Source organism: Dermacentor andersoni, chromosome 4 (genome assembly GCF_023375885.2).
Source record: "Dermacentor andersoni chromosome 4, qqDerAnde1_hic_scaffold, whole genome shotgun sequence".
NCBI classification, from domain to species: Eukaryota; Metazoa; Arthropoda; class Arachnida; order Ixodida; family Ixodidae; genus Dermacentor; species Dermacentor andersoni.
Window position 1 is genome coordinate 71,145,275 of NC_092817.1, and position 19,431 is coordinate 71,164,705.

Genomic DNA, 19,431 nt, shown 5'->3' on the forward strand with positions numbered 1-19,431 from the left:
TAGTAAAGATTGGTATGGCAAGTTGGCACCTGTACCTTGAGGTTGTAGTTCACTCTCAATGAGATACAAGGAGGTAATAACATATGTTTCAATTGAGAATTTGTGAAATAAATGGGTAAGTTTTTTTGTTGACAAGCCTGGCCAATCAAGGCAAGTTTTAATTGTTGATATGCTTGCAGTATGGGAATAAGCAGCTACAATAAAATGTACAGGTTGGTTTTGTATGGCTTCAACTAAATATGAGAGTTGTGTTTTTTGTCGGTGTATCCCGGATTGATGAAGCATACTCCAGTTTTGATCTTGCAAGCATATTATACGGTATAAGTTTAAGGGAAGCAGGAGTCCAAGAAAACTTGCAGCAAAAAAAGACATGTGTTCAGTTATTATAGCATTAGTCAAAAAGTTGATATGCATTTACACTGAAAGATCACTAGCAAAAAATCTGATAGAGCAACCTAATAAAAATTATATCAGTTTTTTTCTATTGCATTATGAAACGATACAACTGATACACTGATAAAATTACTTTTAGTTCTATTCCGGACGTATCTGTGCTATTCTGCTTGTACAAGTCTACTAGTGTATTCTTTTTATTAGTGTAATAGTGTATTGATATTAGTTTGCCAGATTTATAGTCTATCAGTATCTATGTGTGTTGTGTAGGTGTAATGTGCTTCAAGGAGAAGCAAGCTTCCTCATTTGCCCAAAAAATGCGTCAGAAATAATGCATTTATATTATCACAAAAGACAATACATATAAATCAAATATGAAGCCCAGGATTCAGAAAGGAAAGATTGTTGGAACAAATATACACCATACAACAGCTTAAAAAGAATAAAAATGTGATCACATTTAAGAGAGAAAAGATGTTTAGATTGGTTCACAACAAAGTTTGCCTCTTTAAAAAGGAGGTTATTGGCAATCAAGCCACCGAATTGGTTCACACATACACCACAAAGATTATTAGACTTCACAATCTCAAAAGCTAGTGAATGGAAGTGGTGGGTTCTTCATTATTCATTACCATGCCTTCATGGCTTTTTGCCAGATAAGTATGTCAGACATTCCAGTTTGCTTGTGGAAGGTGTCTATATACTTCTACTAGACACCGTCACTTCAGATGACCATAATGAGATCATCTGATCTTCTCTCGGAGTTTGTTGTGAGAGCACAGTCTTTGTTTGGATTGGGTGCAATGACATACAATGTACACCAAATCCTGCATCTTCCTAAAAGTGCAGCTAAACTAGGACCTCATTGGTCGCATTCTTCATTTGTATTTGAAGGCGGAAATGAATTTCTTGTGAAATTGGTCAGCGGAGCTAATGATGTTCCTTTACAAATATTGGAATGTTATGTAGTTGCTCGAAAGTTACAGGCAGCTAAAGTTAGTTTAAATCTTTCACCAGAAGCAGTGAGTTTTTTTGGTGTACAGGAGAGGAGAGCTGGTCAGCAGACAGTTTTGTTAGGCACTGGAAAGCTGTGCCTGAACTTGGATGAAAGTGAAAAACAGGCTGCAGTCCACAACCATGGCTGTGATTCAACAAGTGTCACTGAATATTAGCGAATGGTCATCAACCAACAAACATTCCACTCTCTCCAGTACACTTGAACTATAAAGACTAAAAACAGTGCATTTGTCAGCTTCTCAGGTGCGTTTTCTCTCATTTGTAGAATTCTTACTGGAGCGAATTCTTGTATAATTCTGAAATGCAAGGAACTATTTCCTGTTGAAATTCTCCATGCAAAGCACCTTTCAGTCTGCGTCAGAAGAGAGGAGCCACTAGTTTACTTAATACCCAGCGAAGTTATGCGCCTTTATGTGTTTATAGAAATAGACAGCAATATTTTTGAATGGACAATACGAAACCTTTATGAAAGAGACTAATTCCCATGCTCAAGACATGGCAACGATGAACAGTATGTCTTCAGCCATGGTACATGAATGTCTGGTAATAACAGGTTATAGCTTTAAAAAACAACAGTTGGTAACAGTGCACCACACTTTATGGCGTTCTGTAATAATCAGCTTTTTGATGTTTGAATATATTAACCAAGCCAGAGCCGTCAAAATTCTAGAGTGTTTATTTTTTCTTGCGATAGCTTCTTGTTTTCCTAATGAACCAGCTAGCCCAATTTGCCACTCTTCATTATTGTACTCTTGTTGATTAAGTGCTTGGGGAATTGCATGGTCTGCATGTTGGCAGTAGTGATGCAGCTGCTGATGAACAGCTGCAGTAGCCAAAAAATGACAATATTTTACAGGACTTATGCACAGTTTCGGGTCGGTGTCCTTACATGTAGCGAAGGGCCTTACTTAACCACGTGACTGCCTTGAGTGGGTGATCACAGTGAACAAACACTGCTTCATTAGCAGATGGTGAAGAGGTAAAGTTTCTCAGTCTGTATGCAGAGGCATGGAAAGCAGCTGAATGTTAAGTGAGCAGTTATGCTACTTGATACAACAGCATCATTTTCACACCATGCATCCTTCTGCCTCACTTTATTTACTCCTTTGACTCAATGTAGCTGGTGCAAGTTTATCCGTTAACTGTGGCAGCATGACTCAGACACTATCTTTTTTCTGAATCAAACAAGCAAACTCTGAAATTTTATTTTAACAGTGTATTATGGTTTGAATCAAAGACTCCAAACACTATATATGAAGCCTGTTCTGATAGTCTTCTTTGCTTTCGCATGCTGAAGGCTACACAGGTTAAACTACTTTTACACATTTCAACGTGCGGTGGTTGAACTAGCACCCAGTGAAGAATTGTGTCTTCTGATTTTGCAATATGTGCACTGATGTTTAGCTGTTTTTGTTCATGATTATGTGGTTTTAAAAATGGTAAATCCATGTTCTTACTTGAATAAGTTCTCAGATCTGTACTCACTTTTGCTTAAATAATATTGCTGCATTGTCATGTTCTGATATATTGCTGTAGATCTTGTACCAGTAGCAATGCTTGTCCTGTTTCCTTGCTTCCTGTCAGTGTGCCATGCCAGTTTGTTCTTTTTGCACAAGCTCACTTGTGTTCTGTGACATATCACAACACTTTTGGGGTGAATGCAAAAATGCATAGTCTAGAGAAAATAGCTTCATATGAAGTTGTAATATTATAAAAGCATATGCCAATTAGACCTGGTGTTCTATACAGCATCTGTGAGCACAAATGGGCATGGTGAAGTTGGTACTTCAGTCTGTGTTCTTCCTGTTATGTGTTTGTTTAAATGTGGCTAAAGTTGCTTGCTTATTCTTTAGATAGTGGAGTGTAAAATAAACCCTAGTCATGTTTGTAGTCATGTTGCTTGTGTCTTGTCCTTGTTCCTTTGTGGATGGATGCATTAGCATTGTTCTAATTTTCAAATCAAGTATGCACAAACTAGCCCAGAAAGTAGCTTTAATGAAATCACGTTGGTAGTATCTAATTTATGGCATTCACAAACTCAGCCGGACATGTTAGAGCTACAGTTAGTATCCACAGTCTTGAAAGTGCTTTGTTTTGCTTTTGTAAATAAACTTTATTACAACAGTAGGAAGATACCTATGAAGAAAGGAATCAGAGAAGTAGACACAATCTCTGCAGTGCTATTCACTGAGTGCTTGGAAGAAGTATTCAAGCTATTAAACTGGGAAGGTTTAGGAGTAGGGATCGACGGCGAACACCTCAGCAACATTCGGTTTGCCAATGACATTGTTCTATTCAGGAACACTGCGGACGAGTTAGAACAAATGATTGAGGACCTTAACAGGGAGAGTGTAAGAGTGGGGCTGAAGATTAATATGCAGAAGACAAAGATAATGATAAATAACCGGGCACATTGAACAAGAGTTCAAGATCGCTAGTCAGCATCTAGAGTCTGTGAAGGTGTATGTCTACCCAGGTCAACTAATCACAGGAAACCCTGACCATGAGAAGGAAATTCACAGAAGAATAAAAATGGGCTGGATCGCATACGGCCGGCATTGTGAGCTCCTGACTGGGAGCTTACCATTATCATTGAAAAGGAAAGTATACAAAGAGTGCATTTTACGGGTGCTGACATATGGCGCAGAGACTTGGAGACTGACAAAGAAGCTTGAGAACAAGTTAAGGGCCGTGGAAAGAGGGATGGAACGAAGAATGCCAAGTACAACTTTAAGAGACAGAAAGAGAGCAGTTTGGACAAGAGAGCAAGCGGGTGTAGATGATATTCTAATAGACATTAAGAGAAAGAAATGGCGCTGGGCAGGTCATGTAATGCGCAGATTAGATAACCGTTAGACCATTAGGGTGACAGAATGGGTACCAAGAGAAGGGAAGTGCAGTAGAGGATGCCAGAAGACTAGGTGGTGCGCCAAAATTAGGAAATTTGCGGGTGCTAGTTGGAATCGGTTGGCGCAGGACAGGGGTAACTAGAGATTGCAGGGAGAGGCTTTCGTCCTGCAGTGGACATAAATATAATGATGATGATGATGATGATGACAGTAATCCTGTTTTGGATATGCATTAAATGTTGCACATCCGTCTCGCAAAACTTGTAAATGTAATTTTGTATTAAAAGAGCTGGAGCACACCTGCTACAAAGATGGACTGATAGTTTTCTCATGCAACTTCCCCAATGTAGTTTCACAGGCTAAGTAACGCTGCTGTGCTTTGAAAACGTGTGCTTTAATTTATGTTGAAACATGTTTAGAATAATATATCTGCATACAAGCTGTAAAAAGTTTTGATAATTGCACAGTTTACACACTTCATTTTTATTTGATACTCCAATATCCCAACTGTGTTTGTTAATCTGTTCACGTGGCAGGCAATGCATTCAGGGTTGTATATTCAGTTCATTTTAAAAACGTCTCTTCAGGCATGTGGGCACCGGCATGTGTGCTATTTCTAACATGCTTTATCAGTGCCTCAATCAGATTTCTGTATGTCATATGATGATCTCTATCTGGGTTTAAAAGACTGATACGTACATCATGCTATTTGGTCTTGTAGGCAGCACAGTGAGATCTATCTGCTGCCTGCCAGTCTGGTAAAGAGTTCTATGGGTCAGGTAGGAATGTATATCACTCTTAGAAGGACCCGTACAACCTATACATATTCCTAAGAGACTATAGAAATTTCTATCAGTTTTTTTTGCTAGGGTACATATGTTAGGTTTTTAACTAGTGATGGCACCCCGGAGAGACATTAGTGTAGACATTGCCCCACTGGACTTGTGCAGCAGCTAAGCCCAGTGGGGGGGGGGGGGGGGGGTGATATGGACTGGGCGCCGGCTTGCGAGAGTAAGGATGACGTGGCATTGCGGCGGTGCCCTCTCCCCTCACACAACACCTGGCGCGCTAGAGCGACGGCAGATGTACCCTTTCACCCGCTCTGCTCCGTAGAGGTCACAACCAATGGGATTTGAGGTTCCATTTCGCTGAGACGACTGACGCTGCCTTTTTTACTGATTGGGCCATTTGTTTAGTCTGTTTGAACAGAAACGGACCTGCCAGAGTTCGGTTGTTTCACGACAAAAGACACAGTCATCAACAGAAAGTTTAGTTTTCTACGTTAAGTCCATTGCGAGATCTAAAATGAGAAAAATCAAGGGCCTAAACACTCAGCATTGTGGCATGCCAGAAGTGACAAAAGACAGATTTATGAATTGGAGTTGTTAACATACAAATTGTGTTTAGTCATGAAGAAAGCACTCAGTGAATTTTAGTAATTGCATGTGGATCAATATTAAGTTAGCTTATTCAGGAGAAGGAGGAAGTGGCACAAAGTAGCAGAATTTAAAATGCTAGAAGCATCCATTCAACGCAAGAACTAAGTTCAATGGAGGAGATCAAGTTAGTGAACATGACAATATAGTTGTGTTTTTCATGAGAGACAAGGTCTTATGGAAACCATGTTGACATTTGTTGTAGAAGTTTTGTGACACAATTTAAGATTATTATGGAAATTGAAATAAATGATGTCACAGGGAGGCTTGGCAATTGAGGCCAGCAATTGTTCCGCCCAAGTGTCTCTCATGATATTACTGCGGTAGATCACCACGTGCATTCTGTTCTAGAAGCTGAAAAGGTAATGCTAATTTGTGTAATGCATCTGTCGAATGCCGACAACAGTATGATGCTGATGCGGTGACAACGATGGCATGATCAAAGATGGGATGACAATTCTAGAGTCATCACGATTGAGGCATAACGACTTTGGGATGATGAGTGCATGCATGGCAATGACTGCGTATTTACTACACAGCGTGAAGGCGGCAGCATCCGACGGCGTGATATTACAACTAATTTGAAATGACAATGCAATGATGACGACAGATTGAAGACTGTGAATGGTGAACAATGCTGCATCCACTTGGCAACTAAAGAAAAACATATGAGGACAGCTAAGCATGTCTTATCTGAGTTGTGATTGCGAAAGCATTAATGCCCAATTGAATGCGGCTGAGCAGTCCTTCGAGTTTTACGCTGCAAGTGATGCACCCTAGAGCTACATTGGGCCCAAGCTAGCAAGCAGCAGCAGCCTGCGGTGCCAACACCACATGCCACCGACGTGCTGCATGACCAGAGACCAGGAAACAGCAGTGGCCACCAAGGCCGGCAGGCACGCGCAGCAGTTAAGCCCAGTGGAGAGGGGAGATACGGACCGGGCGGCGGCTTGCGAGAGCAAGGATGACGTGGCGTCGCGGCGACGCCCTCTCCCCTCACGCAACACCTGGTGCACTATAGCGACAGCAGGTGTACCCTTTCACCCACTCTGTTTCGTCGAGGTGCGCTTGTGACGTGGTCGCAGCCAATGGGATTTTAGGTGCTGTTTCGCTGAGACGACAGACGCCGGCTTTTTTGCTCAATGGGCCATTTGACGCTTTCGCATAAATAATCGCTATAGAATAATGACGACGTGGTTATGTTGAGCTCGCGTTCACGCTTCGTCTACACGGACCACCCTACCTGTGTACTTTTGGTACTGGGGCCAATTCTGTACCATGCAATACACTCAGCCATGGAGCACCCGCAACGATCATGCGATAGGCAAAAAACGCTGTGCTTTAAACATGCACCCATAGAGTGCCCCAATATTGCAACCAGCCGATCCGTGCATAGTGAAGCGTCCGCATGGCTGCGTTTGCCACGTGGCCGTGCTATGCGAGTGTGTGGCTGATGTATCAATTGAGTAATCGAAAGACTGGTTCCGAATGCATTTACCAACCAATTTGAGTCCGCGGCACTTTAATGTGCTGCTTTGAATAACTGCATGTGGTACCACAGTTCCCGCAGTTGCCCAATGCATGTGGCGCGTACTTTAATAGCAGCGCTCGGCGTGTTTCGACTAAAGCAATTTCATTTCAATTCTGCTCGCCACTCTTGGCGGCTGTAGCTGCTTATAGTTATACAGTACTTTGGTTATAAAGTACAATAAGTCTAGTTAATAAATTTTATTGGGATGTGAGGTTTTATTTTGTTAAATCGAGAACTTCGTCAAATTCAAACCACTTGATTAGATCACGCAACATGCCATAAAATTGATGCAAGAGCCAGAAATGTCGTTTTTGCCTACATTCACACTTATTGTAGCAGTTGAGCATGTACTCTGCCTTAACAGAAGAAACGATTAAACATTCTTAAAAGCTACATGTCAGTGATACTAAAATCACCAGAACTCAATTAGACCTACTATACCCACATTTTTTTTAAATTATGGCAAATCAGGCAAGATATTAGTTGATTCTAGGTTTTCAGTGCTCATGAATGTGACAGTGAAAGTATTGAATGTCATGTAGTGTAATGCAACGAAAACAAGGACACAAGAAAAAGCAAAACACAGACATAATTATATAGGCGCTTGTGTCTGTGTTTCACTTCTTCTTGTGTTCTTGTTTTTGCTGCGCTACACTACATGCTGTTCCATGATGATCAACGAACAAGCCCACATTGCCGCCCCCGTGTAGAGAACAGGAAATTTCGTTATACACTTAAACTTTGATATAACAAAGTAGGTAAAATCGGCAATTCGCTTCGTTATATAGAAATTTCGTTGCATTGAAATTCGATCTGTTATGCAAATGAGTACAGTCGCCGATCGATTTTTATTGCACAGAAAGGGGCCATGCAATTTTCTGAACTATTGGGCATTAAAAAAAAGCGTTTGAATGAGAAAACAATTTATTTTGAGAAATATAGGAGTCAGCGGCGATGAATGATACGGTTTCATGCCACGTTGATATCTTCACATCAGCGGTACGAATTAAGTGACGCCATATGCTTTCGCGTGCACTCCGCCCCCAAAGCGTCGCCCGGTCGCACTGCGACGACGCTATCATGAAAAGCGCCGGCAGCTGGGAGCGAATGCTTCGTCTGCTTCTCGTTCCAACGGGTCATCAAAACTCGAGATTGCGCAACCTTCAATACTAAACGTACTGGAAAACAGCTTACATGATGCCACGCCGTCTTGGCATCCCCGCTCTTTCCACATGCAGCAGATTACCTCTAGAGCAGGGTGCGCGGCTGCATATGCGCTCAGCCGCGCTTACAGCCACGCGCAGTCATGGCCGAGACGCGCGTCAACTTACCCCCCCCCACTCCGCCCCCTCGCGCGCGCTTGATCGCGTTACCGCCAGCTCGCTTTCCTTCCCCACTTTGCCATTGCTCGCGTGGGAAGGGCGCACTTATGAAGCCACCATCTTTCTTGTCTCACCCTCGCACACTTTCACTCGCACCTAAAGCACAAGTGCGCGGGGCGCGATAGGATCTGATCGCACTTGGACTTAATTTATACGGAACATGATGCGGCTCCAAGCTGTTCTTGTCGCGCTGCACGCCGTTTGAGAGGTGCGTTTGCAAGCAGCCGCTTGTAATTCAATCATTTGACTATCTGCGTCCGCGGAAGTTACCATTGATTGTCTTGGCACTCCTCTGCGGCAGAAGCAAAATTTCGTTATATTGAAATTGCACACAAACACACTTCTTTATATTGAGGCTCTAAAGGCATGGTGTTCCATGGAGAAGAGGTTATGAAAAGTTAAATACTTCGTTATATCGAGAATTTCGTTATACTGAGGCTTAACTGTATAGAGATTTGAATTTATATACCTTGTTGTTCAGCTCCTTGGGTCATGGTTTCTATGACTATGACTCATATAACTCTGTATCTGTTGAGTAGAAAATCTCTCTCGCCCTGTTTCCCTACCGTTCTACTTTTGGAGGAGGCCTCCTCTTGGTGCTATCCTTGTTCCACTCTTGGCCCACATCATTTCATAATCGAGGCATGTAAGGCCACAGTTCCTTATGCGATGCAGCTCTGACATCATGCGTACCATACAGAATTGTACATGAGCCTTAGCCCATGCATAACCATTCTTCTGATCAAATGTTAATTTTTAGACTGACGTCCTTCCCTCTTGAATGACAGTTATCTCTGCTGTATTGTTGCTGCTCTCTCATGTATGTATACCAATCAATTATATTAGTCAATTTCTTCTTAAACATTGAGTCCAATCTTTGCCAACTTAAGTGTGTGTTGAATGTTAATTTTTTAAGACCTGTCTTCACAATCTGCCTCCAGCTCATCCATTTTAGCATCCTCAATTTAGTCACTTCTCCATCCTGACTTCTCATATTTCAGATTCAGATTTATTGGTTCCAAAAAAAAAGAAGTAATTACATGACAAATATACAGACGAGGGTCCCAAAGTGAGAGAACTGTAATGGGACCCTCGGTTAATAATAACAAGATTGATGGTGATATCAATAGTCAGCAAGTTAGCGTATTATAAACAACATCTACAGATCAAATACATCACTAGACATGTCATTTACAATCAAACACGAAAAAGCACGTTATAAAAGAAAGTCGGAAAAAAGCATGGGTGAAATACAAGAAATGACATGTGAGATAAAAGTCAAAGGTACACCACCACATCACAGTTAACGCAGGAAATGATGCTTAAAATGATTTTTAAAAATTGCAAGAGAAGTACAGTATTTTATTGTTGATGGTAATTCATTCCAAAGAGAAATTGCAGCGAAGGAAGATGTTTTTTTGCCATAATTGGTATGAACCATGGGTAACAAGAAATTGTTGTTAGCCGCAAATCTGGTCATATTTTTATTCTGCAAAAGGTCAGTTGCAATGAACGGAAACGTAAGGTTATTATGAAGCAACTTGTGGAGTAAGACGAGTATGTTAAACTGGAACAAATTATTAATAGGCAAGATATTATACGCGCGAAGTAACAAAGAGGCATTGGATTGCATGGAGCTAGAAGTGATAATGTGTATTGACTGATTTTGGATATGTTGAATTGATGATAAGTGACAAGCGTATGTGTTGCCCCATGAAACAATGCCGTAATTAATGTGACTATGAATGAATGCATAATACAACGCTAGCAGAGCCTCACGAGATAAAAAAGGGCGAGCTTTGATTAATGCACGTATACCAAACGCAGTCTTGTGCTTGAGATGTTGGAAGTGAGAGCGAAACGTAAGGTTAGGGTCAAGATGTATGCCAAGAAAAGTGACATCGGTGCTAATGGGAATTGAATTAATTCCAAGCTTTACTTCAGGAATAGAAGTTAAGGCCCTTTGAGCACTTTTGAATAACATAAATTTAGTTTTTAAAGGATTAAGAACTAAGTAATTGTTGCTACACCATTTTACATTGTTACTTAATGCAATATTTAACTTAGAAGTAAGAGTAGTAACAGATTTGTCAGATGAAGATATGGTTGTGTCATCTGCATATAAAATGCAATGAACGTAGTTGGTGGAGTTAAGAGAATCCGGAAGATCATTAATATATAAAAGGAAAAGCAAAGGGCCCAGAACTGATCCCTGTGGTACACCTTGGTTAATACATTTTGTTACTGAGAAAGTATTTGCTGCATGTACTGTGTATGGCCGGTCAAGTAAATAATTTTTTAAGAATGTTAGCGCAGGACCGGTTATACCATAAGAGTCAAGTTTATTAAACAGGACTTGATGGTTAACCGTGTCATAAGCTTTACTGAAGTCTAAAAATACAGAACCAACTAAGTTTCCCAAATCAATACATTTTTTTTATGTAGTCAGTTAGAGATAGGACAGCTAGATTCGTGGAACTTCCTGGGCGGAAACGAAATTCATTGTTCTTTAGCAATTTAAACTTTGTTAAGTAGTTATTAAGACGTTTAACAAATAATTTCTCAATGAGTTTACTAAGGCAGGAAAGAATTGCAATTGGTCGGTAATTATTAACTGTGTACGTGTTTGTCGCCTTATTTAAAAACAGGAATAATCTTGGCATTTTTTAAAAATGAAGGGAATGCACCTTCTTTGAACATAAGGTTGATGATATTACAGAGTGTGTCGCAAACTAAATGCGCAACCAGTTTTAAATGCCTGACACAAATATTGTCTAAGCCAGGCCCTGTATTTTTAAGGTTAGCAATCGTGGAGCACACTTCATTTGGTGTAGCTGGTAACAAGAAGAACGATTGTGTCGTACGGCTCAAACTATTATGCAACTGCGCATGTGTGTTGTTATTAGTGTAAACAGAAGAAAAGTAGTCCAAAAAAGCATTAGCAATTTCGTTGGGCTCAGAAAGAGTGAGGCCATTGTAATTTATTTTGGTTATAGAGGCATCAACAGACGATTTGTTAAGAAAAGAGTTCAATAACTGCCATTGCTTTTTGGGGTTATCCTTATTCTGATCAAATTTATTTTTGTAGTACTTTTTTTTCACATGTTTAAGTAAAACATTCAGTAATTTACAGTATCTACTATAGCGTCTAGCTAGTCTAGTATTAAAGGGCTGACATTTAGTTTTCTTGTACATGTTTTCCTTCTTTCTTAAACTTTCTAGAAGACCCTCCGTCATCCATGGGTTGCGCGGATATTTATACTTTTTCCCAAATTTACCGTGCCTGTGTTAGTCGAAACGGCCAATAAAAATAAAGTGCAGAATTTGTTTAGTGCTTCTTCGGGATCAGATGACTTTATTAAAATTGTTTAGGTTCCTTACATTATTGCTGGTCATGTATTGTCTTGTAAGTTTATTAGACAGTGAAAATCTTCAACTTGACTGGAACCTGTGTAACATAAATATCATAATGCATCTTTTCAGTTTTTCCAAACTATGTCAATTCTGCTGATTCTGTGGGCTGTCCAAATTTTCCATGTTGGTGTTTTCAGTTATCATTGAACCAAGGTATCCGTCTTCTCTATGGTTTACCCTCAAGGCTTCCCTTTCATCTACTCTGAGAAATTGGCATGCGGCTACCAGATGTGGGCAGCTTGCCTCACAACACATGCACATGCTGAGCTACTTTTGCCAACCTTTGTGCTAGATGTCAATCAGCATGAGCGAAGCAGCGAGAATGGGGAATTATGAAATTGAGGCAGAGGTTCGAGCATTAAGGGAAGTCATACTTATGAGGTGAGTACATGTGAAGAAAAGTATTCAGAAATGTTGGGAATTTGCAGTTTCCTGTTTATTTGTCTATTAAACTCTCCCTAGGTATTTCAGTTATTTCATCATGTGTTGCAATTTTTAGTTGCAATATGTTCTTCTTAAGTGCTGCCACACTTACTACTAGAAGTTCGAGAACTTATATTTCTTATTAACTTGGTTCATTCATACCTACAAGCAGCCGTCTTTTCACTTTACATCAGCTATTGAATGTAATGCCCAGATATGTTCTCAGTCTACTTCAGTAGGAGTCACTAACACAATGAATGATCATGAAGCATGTGGGTTCTTAGAAAGTGCCTTCATGTAATGCAGCTGTAAGTTAAGGTAGGGGATGCTTTGGAAAGCATGTTATGTGGCTTACATGAGAATTATTTTATGCCAGAAAGCACACAAATATTTGTGTTTATTTCTGGTGTTCTTCTTCCTTAATTACTTTCTTGATTCAGCGCATATATATGAAGCAAGAGATCTTGGCTTGTTCTTTCTTTACATTAGCAAATTACATTAATCATATAATAGCACACTTTACATAATTGAGCACATTAAAAGTCACTTGGCGAGCAAAACATGTACTTGTCTTTTTGAGTATCCCAGCTTAATGTTTTAGTGTGTGCAGTTTGGACGTGATTCTTGAGAAGCACTACGTCTGCTTCAAGTATATGAGGTATAATTGCTTTTGCTTAAAAATAATCCTAATCTTCCTTGATAGCTGTCCTTTTTTTACTAGACAATATAAGCATGGTGCTTAATTCCAAGATAAATATGCCTGCTGTAACTGTATGCATCAGTGTTTGACTATTCGTTACCTACTATTCCTATTAGAAAAATGTATTTGCCAACCTCCAGTTATTTGCATTGAAGTAGTGAAGAGTTTGACGGCAGCCTGTCTGGTTTGGTCAAAAGAGGCACGGTAAGTAGTTTAAAATTAGGTGCTAACCATAAAAATGAAAAATAAGAACTGGTTCAACTGAAGCTTTGTTCGCAATCTTTGCGAACAAGGCTTTCAAGTGGGAGCCGAAGCATCTATCTTGTATGCCCGATCTTCATTTGCTTATTGTTATTATTATTTGAATTCATCTAGCCCTAAAGAGGTGGCAATTTATTTCAAATACTACTCTTTGCATTTTGTTTCCATTGCTGATTTTTTTTTTTTTAAGTAACTTCATGCACCACACAAGTACAACTCAAACATTTTCATTCTTTCAAGGAAGTCACAACTAGTGGAAGGTATTCTGCACTAACATAATTATTTTGAGATTTCCAGTAAATACGTAGTTCTCATAAAAAGTATCTAAATAATTTTGGCCTAAGCGGTTATACATTAACCATGTAGGCTTCATCAACTTCTGACATCACTTGGTCTTGGCAAACTTGTGAGCTGACAAGCTTGAGCATGCAGTCACTTCCCTCCATATTTGTTTCGATGAAGGCTTGCCCTTTGGTGCTACTCTGGATCCACCCCCGTTTCCTGTGATTACCACTATGGGCTTCAAGGCACACACCCTCAGGAAGACTTTTCATGCACAAACCTGGTTCTTTCACACTTTTACTAAGACAGACATTGAAAGCAAGGATGGCATAGCAGGCATGTTGGTTACAGAAGTACTCTATTAAATAGCTTTGTAAGTATTCATCTTGTGGACATGTCCATATCCTCTTCTGCTGAATTAGCTGGGGGAGCATGTCTCCTTCTCATGCTTACCCCAGCCCAGCCAATCAGAACTTCAGCAGCGGATGAAATGGACATTTCCACTAGGTGGACACGGAATACATCCCCTGTGCTCTGTCCTATCTTTCCACCCTTCTCCATGTATTTTACTCAGTAAACTACTGGTTCAGCATGTTGGCCACCTTAATCAATCTTCCAGTAGCTCAGCACTTAAAAGGTATACAATACAGATAAGGCACTGTAAACCCAAGCAGTTAGGCTGGCGATTGCTGCTGTTATGCACCATACAGGCAGACGCAATGGCTTCACTGTAGCTTTCTAAGTTAACTTTACTGAACTTTGAATTTAGAGAAGGCAGAATATAAAAACAGACTAGCATCTTTCTTATGTGCTTCACGCCTCTGCTTTTTTGTGTTACTAAAATAAGTATGTTGAACCTAAATGAAGTAGAAGGAAAAGGAAATTGTCACACAAATTTCATTTCACTGTCTTTTTAAAGGTATAGCAATATTTTTTAATTGCAATACAAGTTGTTACTTGTTTCGATCTTAATGTTCATTCCTCATACTCCAATTGGACTACAACTGTTCCCTCATCCACAGCTATCAAGGCCTTATGGCAACTTTGGAAGCTCTCTGAACTGAGTAAATGCTATGCATTGCATTATTTCTTAATACATTTTCATGGCTGCCTTTAACCTCTATAGTTCCTCATTAAAGCCAGCATCTCTCTTGTGACCACATTTAAAAGCTTGTGGTAATGTATGCCTAACAAGAAATATGGGTACTTTGTGGTGCTAGTATGCTCTAAGTAAATTGTTCTATGCAAAAATTTCTGACATAATTGTCTGACAAATACTGCATCATGTTTGCTATTTTGCCTTCTGTTTCAATTTCACTGCATCTATACATTTTACGAGTGCATGAGTAGGGTTTAAGGCTGTTCTTTAAAATGCTCATGAGCACTTATCATGATCAGTTCCCCATATAAGTGGTTTTGCTGATGAGAATACAGGAATACGAGCAAAATTGACATGGAACCAACATATAGATAACGTCTGCATGACTGCCTATCAAAAGTCATATTTTCTGAGAAAAAAAAACTGGAACGTGCATCGCGTAATGTAAAACTTATTGCGTACACCGCCTTCATTAGGACGATACTAGAATATTCAGCCGTTGTTTGGAGTCCCCATCAAGTGACGCTTAAGAGGAAGTTGGAAAGGATACAGAGTCTGGCGGCACGTTTCATTTGTTCGACATACCGAAGGAAGGAATCGGTCACGCTTATGTTACAGCGTTACAACTTCTATCTTCTTGAGGTACGTAGGAAAAAAATATAGGCTGAAGGTGCTTTATCAAATAATGCAGGATCAACTTTAGATTGATAAGCTCAAATATCTACATGCTCTAGGCAAAAGATACCCGCGAACTAACCACGACTATGTCATAAAGCCGACCGTATCAATAGTGATACATATCGATACTCATTTTTTCCTGGATGCGATAGAAATGTGGAACCAATTGCCAAACGCTATTGTTAGCCTAAAAGATGTCACAGACTTTGAATATGCTGCTGAGGCATATTTATGGGAGTTTTCGATTTAGTTTTGAAGTGCCAAGTGATATGTGCAACTTGATATTCATTGTACGTATTTTGATAAATGTCAGAAGTGTGCTGAACAGCATTCAAGTGAACATCTTATTCACTGTGAATTGACAAGTGTTAAGCAGCTTTACGTACATTGACATTGTCCATATTTGATTTATGTAATTGGATTGTCCTCTCTGTTATGACCCTCTATGAGGGTTGACAGTATTAATAAATAAATAAATAGACAACGAGGGATGTGGGTAAGAACACTTTATTTTCAGCACACATGTTTTTTTAATGAACGGCTGTTATACTGCTAAAATCTGCACATTTAATAAAAGTACACTGCTCTGCTTCATCACTCCATGCTAAGTGCAAGTATCCCGTACCAGGAAGTCAAACCAAGACGTGGGATGTTCAGTCTGTGAAAACAAAAACGAGTTTGAAACATTAACGTGCAAAAACTAAAGCACACTCAAGAAAATAAACACAGCACAGGAACATATCCAATGAATCAGAATTACCTTTGAGAGCAAACATATAGTTTCTATGGCACAGTGAAGAAACCTTATTCCTCCGGCTTTTTTTGTGCGCGAGAAAATATGAAAGTGCATGCGTTCTCCCCATATTGTGTATCTGTCACCTTTTCACACACAACAAAGATGTTGTCTCAATGTACCCAACTGTCTTTGCATATCCATTTCTCTGCTCTCATACCATGATACCTACAGTTAAAGGCTATAGCAATGCTTAGCTTGAATGAACCAACACAAGCTACATGCACTGTGCTGTTGAACATGGCATTGTAAGTTAAGATTCATGCATAGCACATTCATGTGCTATAAACATTTGATTGTTATTGTAGGCAAGATAAATAAAAAGAAGGTATGTAAATAAGGATGTTCCCTAATAAGCTGTGCAGAAGTGCTCTCCCGTTTGGACAGAAGCCGAGCACAGCTGCAGTGAACAAGAAGCCAACTTATACAGCATTTAAAATCTAGGTTCTAAATGTGCTACAGATTTTTCTGAATTCATGGTCGAAAATCTAGGTGTTAAAGGTGACAAACATTTAAACAGGTCTCTGTTCGGACTGGTAATGCAATGTGCCGCCTAGTTTGATAAAATATGCCATATCACTGGTCTCCCAAGCTAAGGCTGCTGTCTAGTTGCAAGTGCAAATCACTCAATTATGTCTAGGGCACGTTTCAGCAAAAGACAGCCAAGATTACTGTGCCACTGAGGTCTATTTCCTGACATCTGATTTCTTCTCAGAAAGCTACCTCTCTAAAAAAAAAAAAACCTTCACAACAAAATAACCCAAACCTTTCTTGAGAAAAACCATCACACTGGTCCTTGAACACTAATTACACAGTGGCTCCTTGCGATGTAATGTTATGTACGTCAGCACCTTACAAAGTACAGGAAAATTTAATAATGGCAGCGTGACAGGTACACAAAAGAAGTAAAGAGATAAAACATCACACAGGCTGCCATCAGTGTTCATATCTCTAGTTCAATGTGGATGTTTTTAGCAGTGAATACATGTTCTCATTAAACTGAGTCATAATATTACAAAAGCGAAGGGCAAGGGTCTTTACATTCTAAACTGACAAATGTGCTTTATTACGATTCACCGCAATACAGGAGGTGTTTTGCAGTGAACGGTCATGTAAGGTTTTGGCTAACTACGGCGGGCGTGTCCTGCAGCGAGGCGTCTTGTGTATTGCGGTAAAGCGTATTATTGTGACAAGAGCTAATCTGGCATGTATGGCTTTAGCCAACAAAAGTTCTTAAGACACCATGCATCCTGCCGCAAAAATCTGCTTTGTTGAGAGTAGAACATTAGGTTCGTCGCCAACAGAAACCATACATTCCAGATTCACGTAAATCTTTCCCAATATTGGCATGCTTCACCGCAACACACAACTATGTTGCGGTGATAACGTTGGTCGAACAGGCTGGTGCAAATGTTTCGACAGGGGAGCGTGCCTTCATCAGGGCAACTGCTTTCCTTGGCAGTTTTCATATACGTGAGTCCCCCCAATTCCCAACAGGGAGATTTAGCTGGACCTTTGCCAAGAGACGTACCGACAAGCGTTTGGTAGTGGCTGGTAGAGATACAGGAGTCTAAAAAGCGTTGCTAAATTCGGTTCCGTAAGGTTAGCTTCACCGCAATACAAATAGATTAAGCAGTTAGAGATAAATGTTTTGCGGTGAATCATAGCAAGGGTACCTGGCCTTTGATGCAAAGCAGCTTCCCAAGAGGCACGCTAATCCAGTGGCTAGTTATGCAGTTCCCCGCATGCGAGTGAGTTCCCTGCGTTCGGCGGTTTCCCAGTGACATACAAAATGACATTGATTGACTGTGTTGTAAATGGGCGACGGCACTATATGCTGATCGATGCAAAAGCGTCGTTTCGCTTTCGAAAACTGCGCTCGGCTAAAGAAAACACCTTGACTCGCATATGACCAAAGCAGTTAGACAGGAGACTACGAAATTACGTAGCTATTATGGAAGAAATCAACAGTTCAGAAACAAATGGCTGTGTAAACATTAACTCAATTGCTTACGAGGCCGACAAACCAAAGGTTCAAAGCATCACAGCCACGTCCGAAATAGCGCTGAAGGCCAGCCAGTACACTTATTAGGCGCCTCGGCGCGCGTAATGTAACAGGAGACGGCAGGTGCACGCGTACATCATTAAGGAACACATATTATATATGTCGGTGAAAGCGGTCACTCTTCACTTCTGACATGCTTCACCGCGTAACACTAGTCTACTGCGGCGAAGCTGACTTCAGGACGCCGATTTATTCAACTTATCTAGCGAGGCAGGTCCGTTTAGCACGCTTGGCAACGTTTGACATTTTCTGCATTAATTTCGTTTGTTCTTTTTAATTTTCTTATCATAGTGACCCTGTATCACGCAGTAGCAGAGCTGGTGCCGCGTCTTAACTGCGTTAGGAAAGGTAAGCGTATATGCAGCAGGCACGGCGGCATTGGCTCTTGTTTGGAAACTTCAAGAGACGCTCTTCCGCGGAGCGATGCCATTCGTATTATTAAAAGAATGCAGGTGATGATTAAATGAGCCGCAGCAAAGCTGTAAAAAAGCAGTAGTAATGCTGTTCTAAGATCCTCTCGCTCGAGCGAGATGGTCTTAGACAAAAAGCACGACGTAACGCGATCTGACGGAACAGCTCGTCATGCCAGTGTTTTCTCACGTCCTCGTTCTTACGCGCAGCCTCCCCTGAAAAAGACTACTGAATGGTTCCGTGCACGCACTGACGATCCTGACGGAGGCAATACCACTCACATATGAGCAGCTCCATATAAGATGCCACGGCCCATTCCACATGCCGGCTGCAATTTGACGCGGCCATGAGGCAAAATATGCGCACAAGGTACCTAATGGTAACGCATCAAACAGCTCACAGCCCCAATCCTTTATTACACGCATATAGCGTGGAAAGATGAATTACTCACGCTCTAAGTGGGCACGGAATACGAACCGCTTCGCAGCGCAGCCGACTCCGCAAGACAGACGCCATGGAAATGAGCGGATGTGACATCATGGGTTATAGCGGACGTGACGTCATGGGTGAACGTAGACATTTCGGGCACCTTTCGTCTGCTGTGCCCCGGGCACAGCAGACACGGCCAAAAAGAAAAAGAAAACGCAACGGAAGAGGAAGAGCCGAAAACAAAAAAAGAAGGGGGGAAAAAAAAGAG

General features: G+C 40.7%; 1 protein-coding gene and 1 long non-coding RNA gene across 2 annotated transcripts in view; both read right to left on the reverse strand.

The window, feature by feature from the left end:
• Nucleotides 1-19,431, reverse strand: part of LOC126536290 (oxysterol-binding protein-related protein 1-like) — a 132,757-nt gene that overhangs the window by 55,633 nt on the left and 57,693 nt on the right. The window lies entirely within an intron of this gene.
• Nucleotides 15,957-19,371, reverse strand: LOC126544624 (uncharacterized). The gene is made up of 2 exons (XR_007602199.3): nucleotides 19,186-19,371; nucleotides 15,957-16,123 (listed from the first exon to the last, which is right to left on the reverse strand). It is a non-coding gene; the product is annotated as an uncharacterized lncRNA (long non-coding RNA).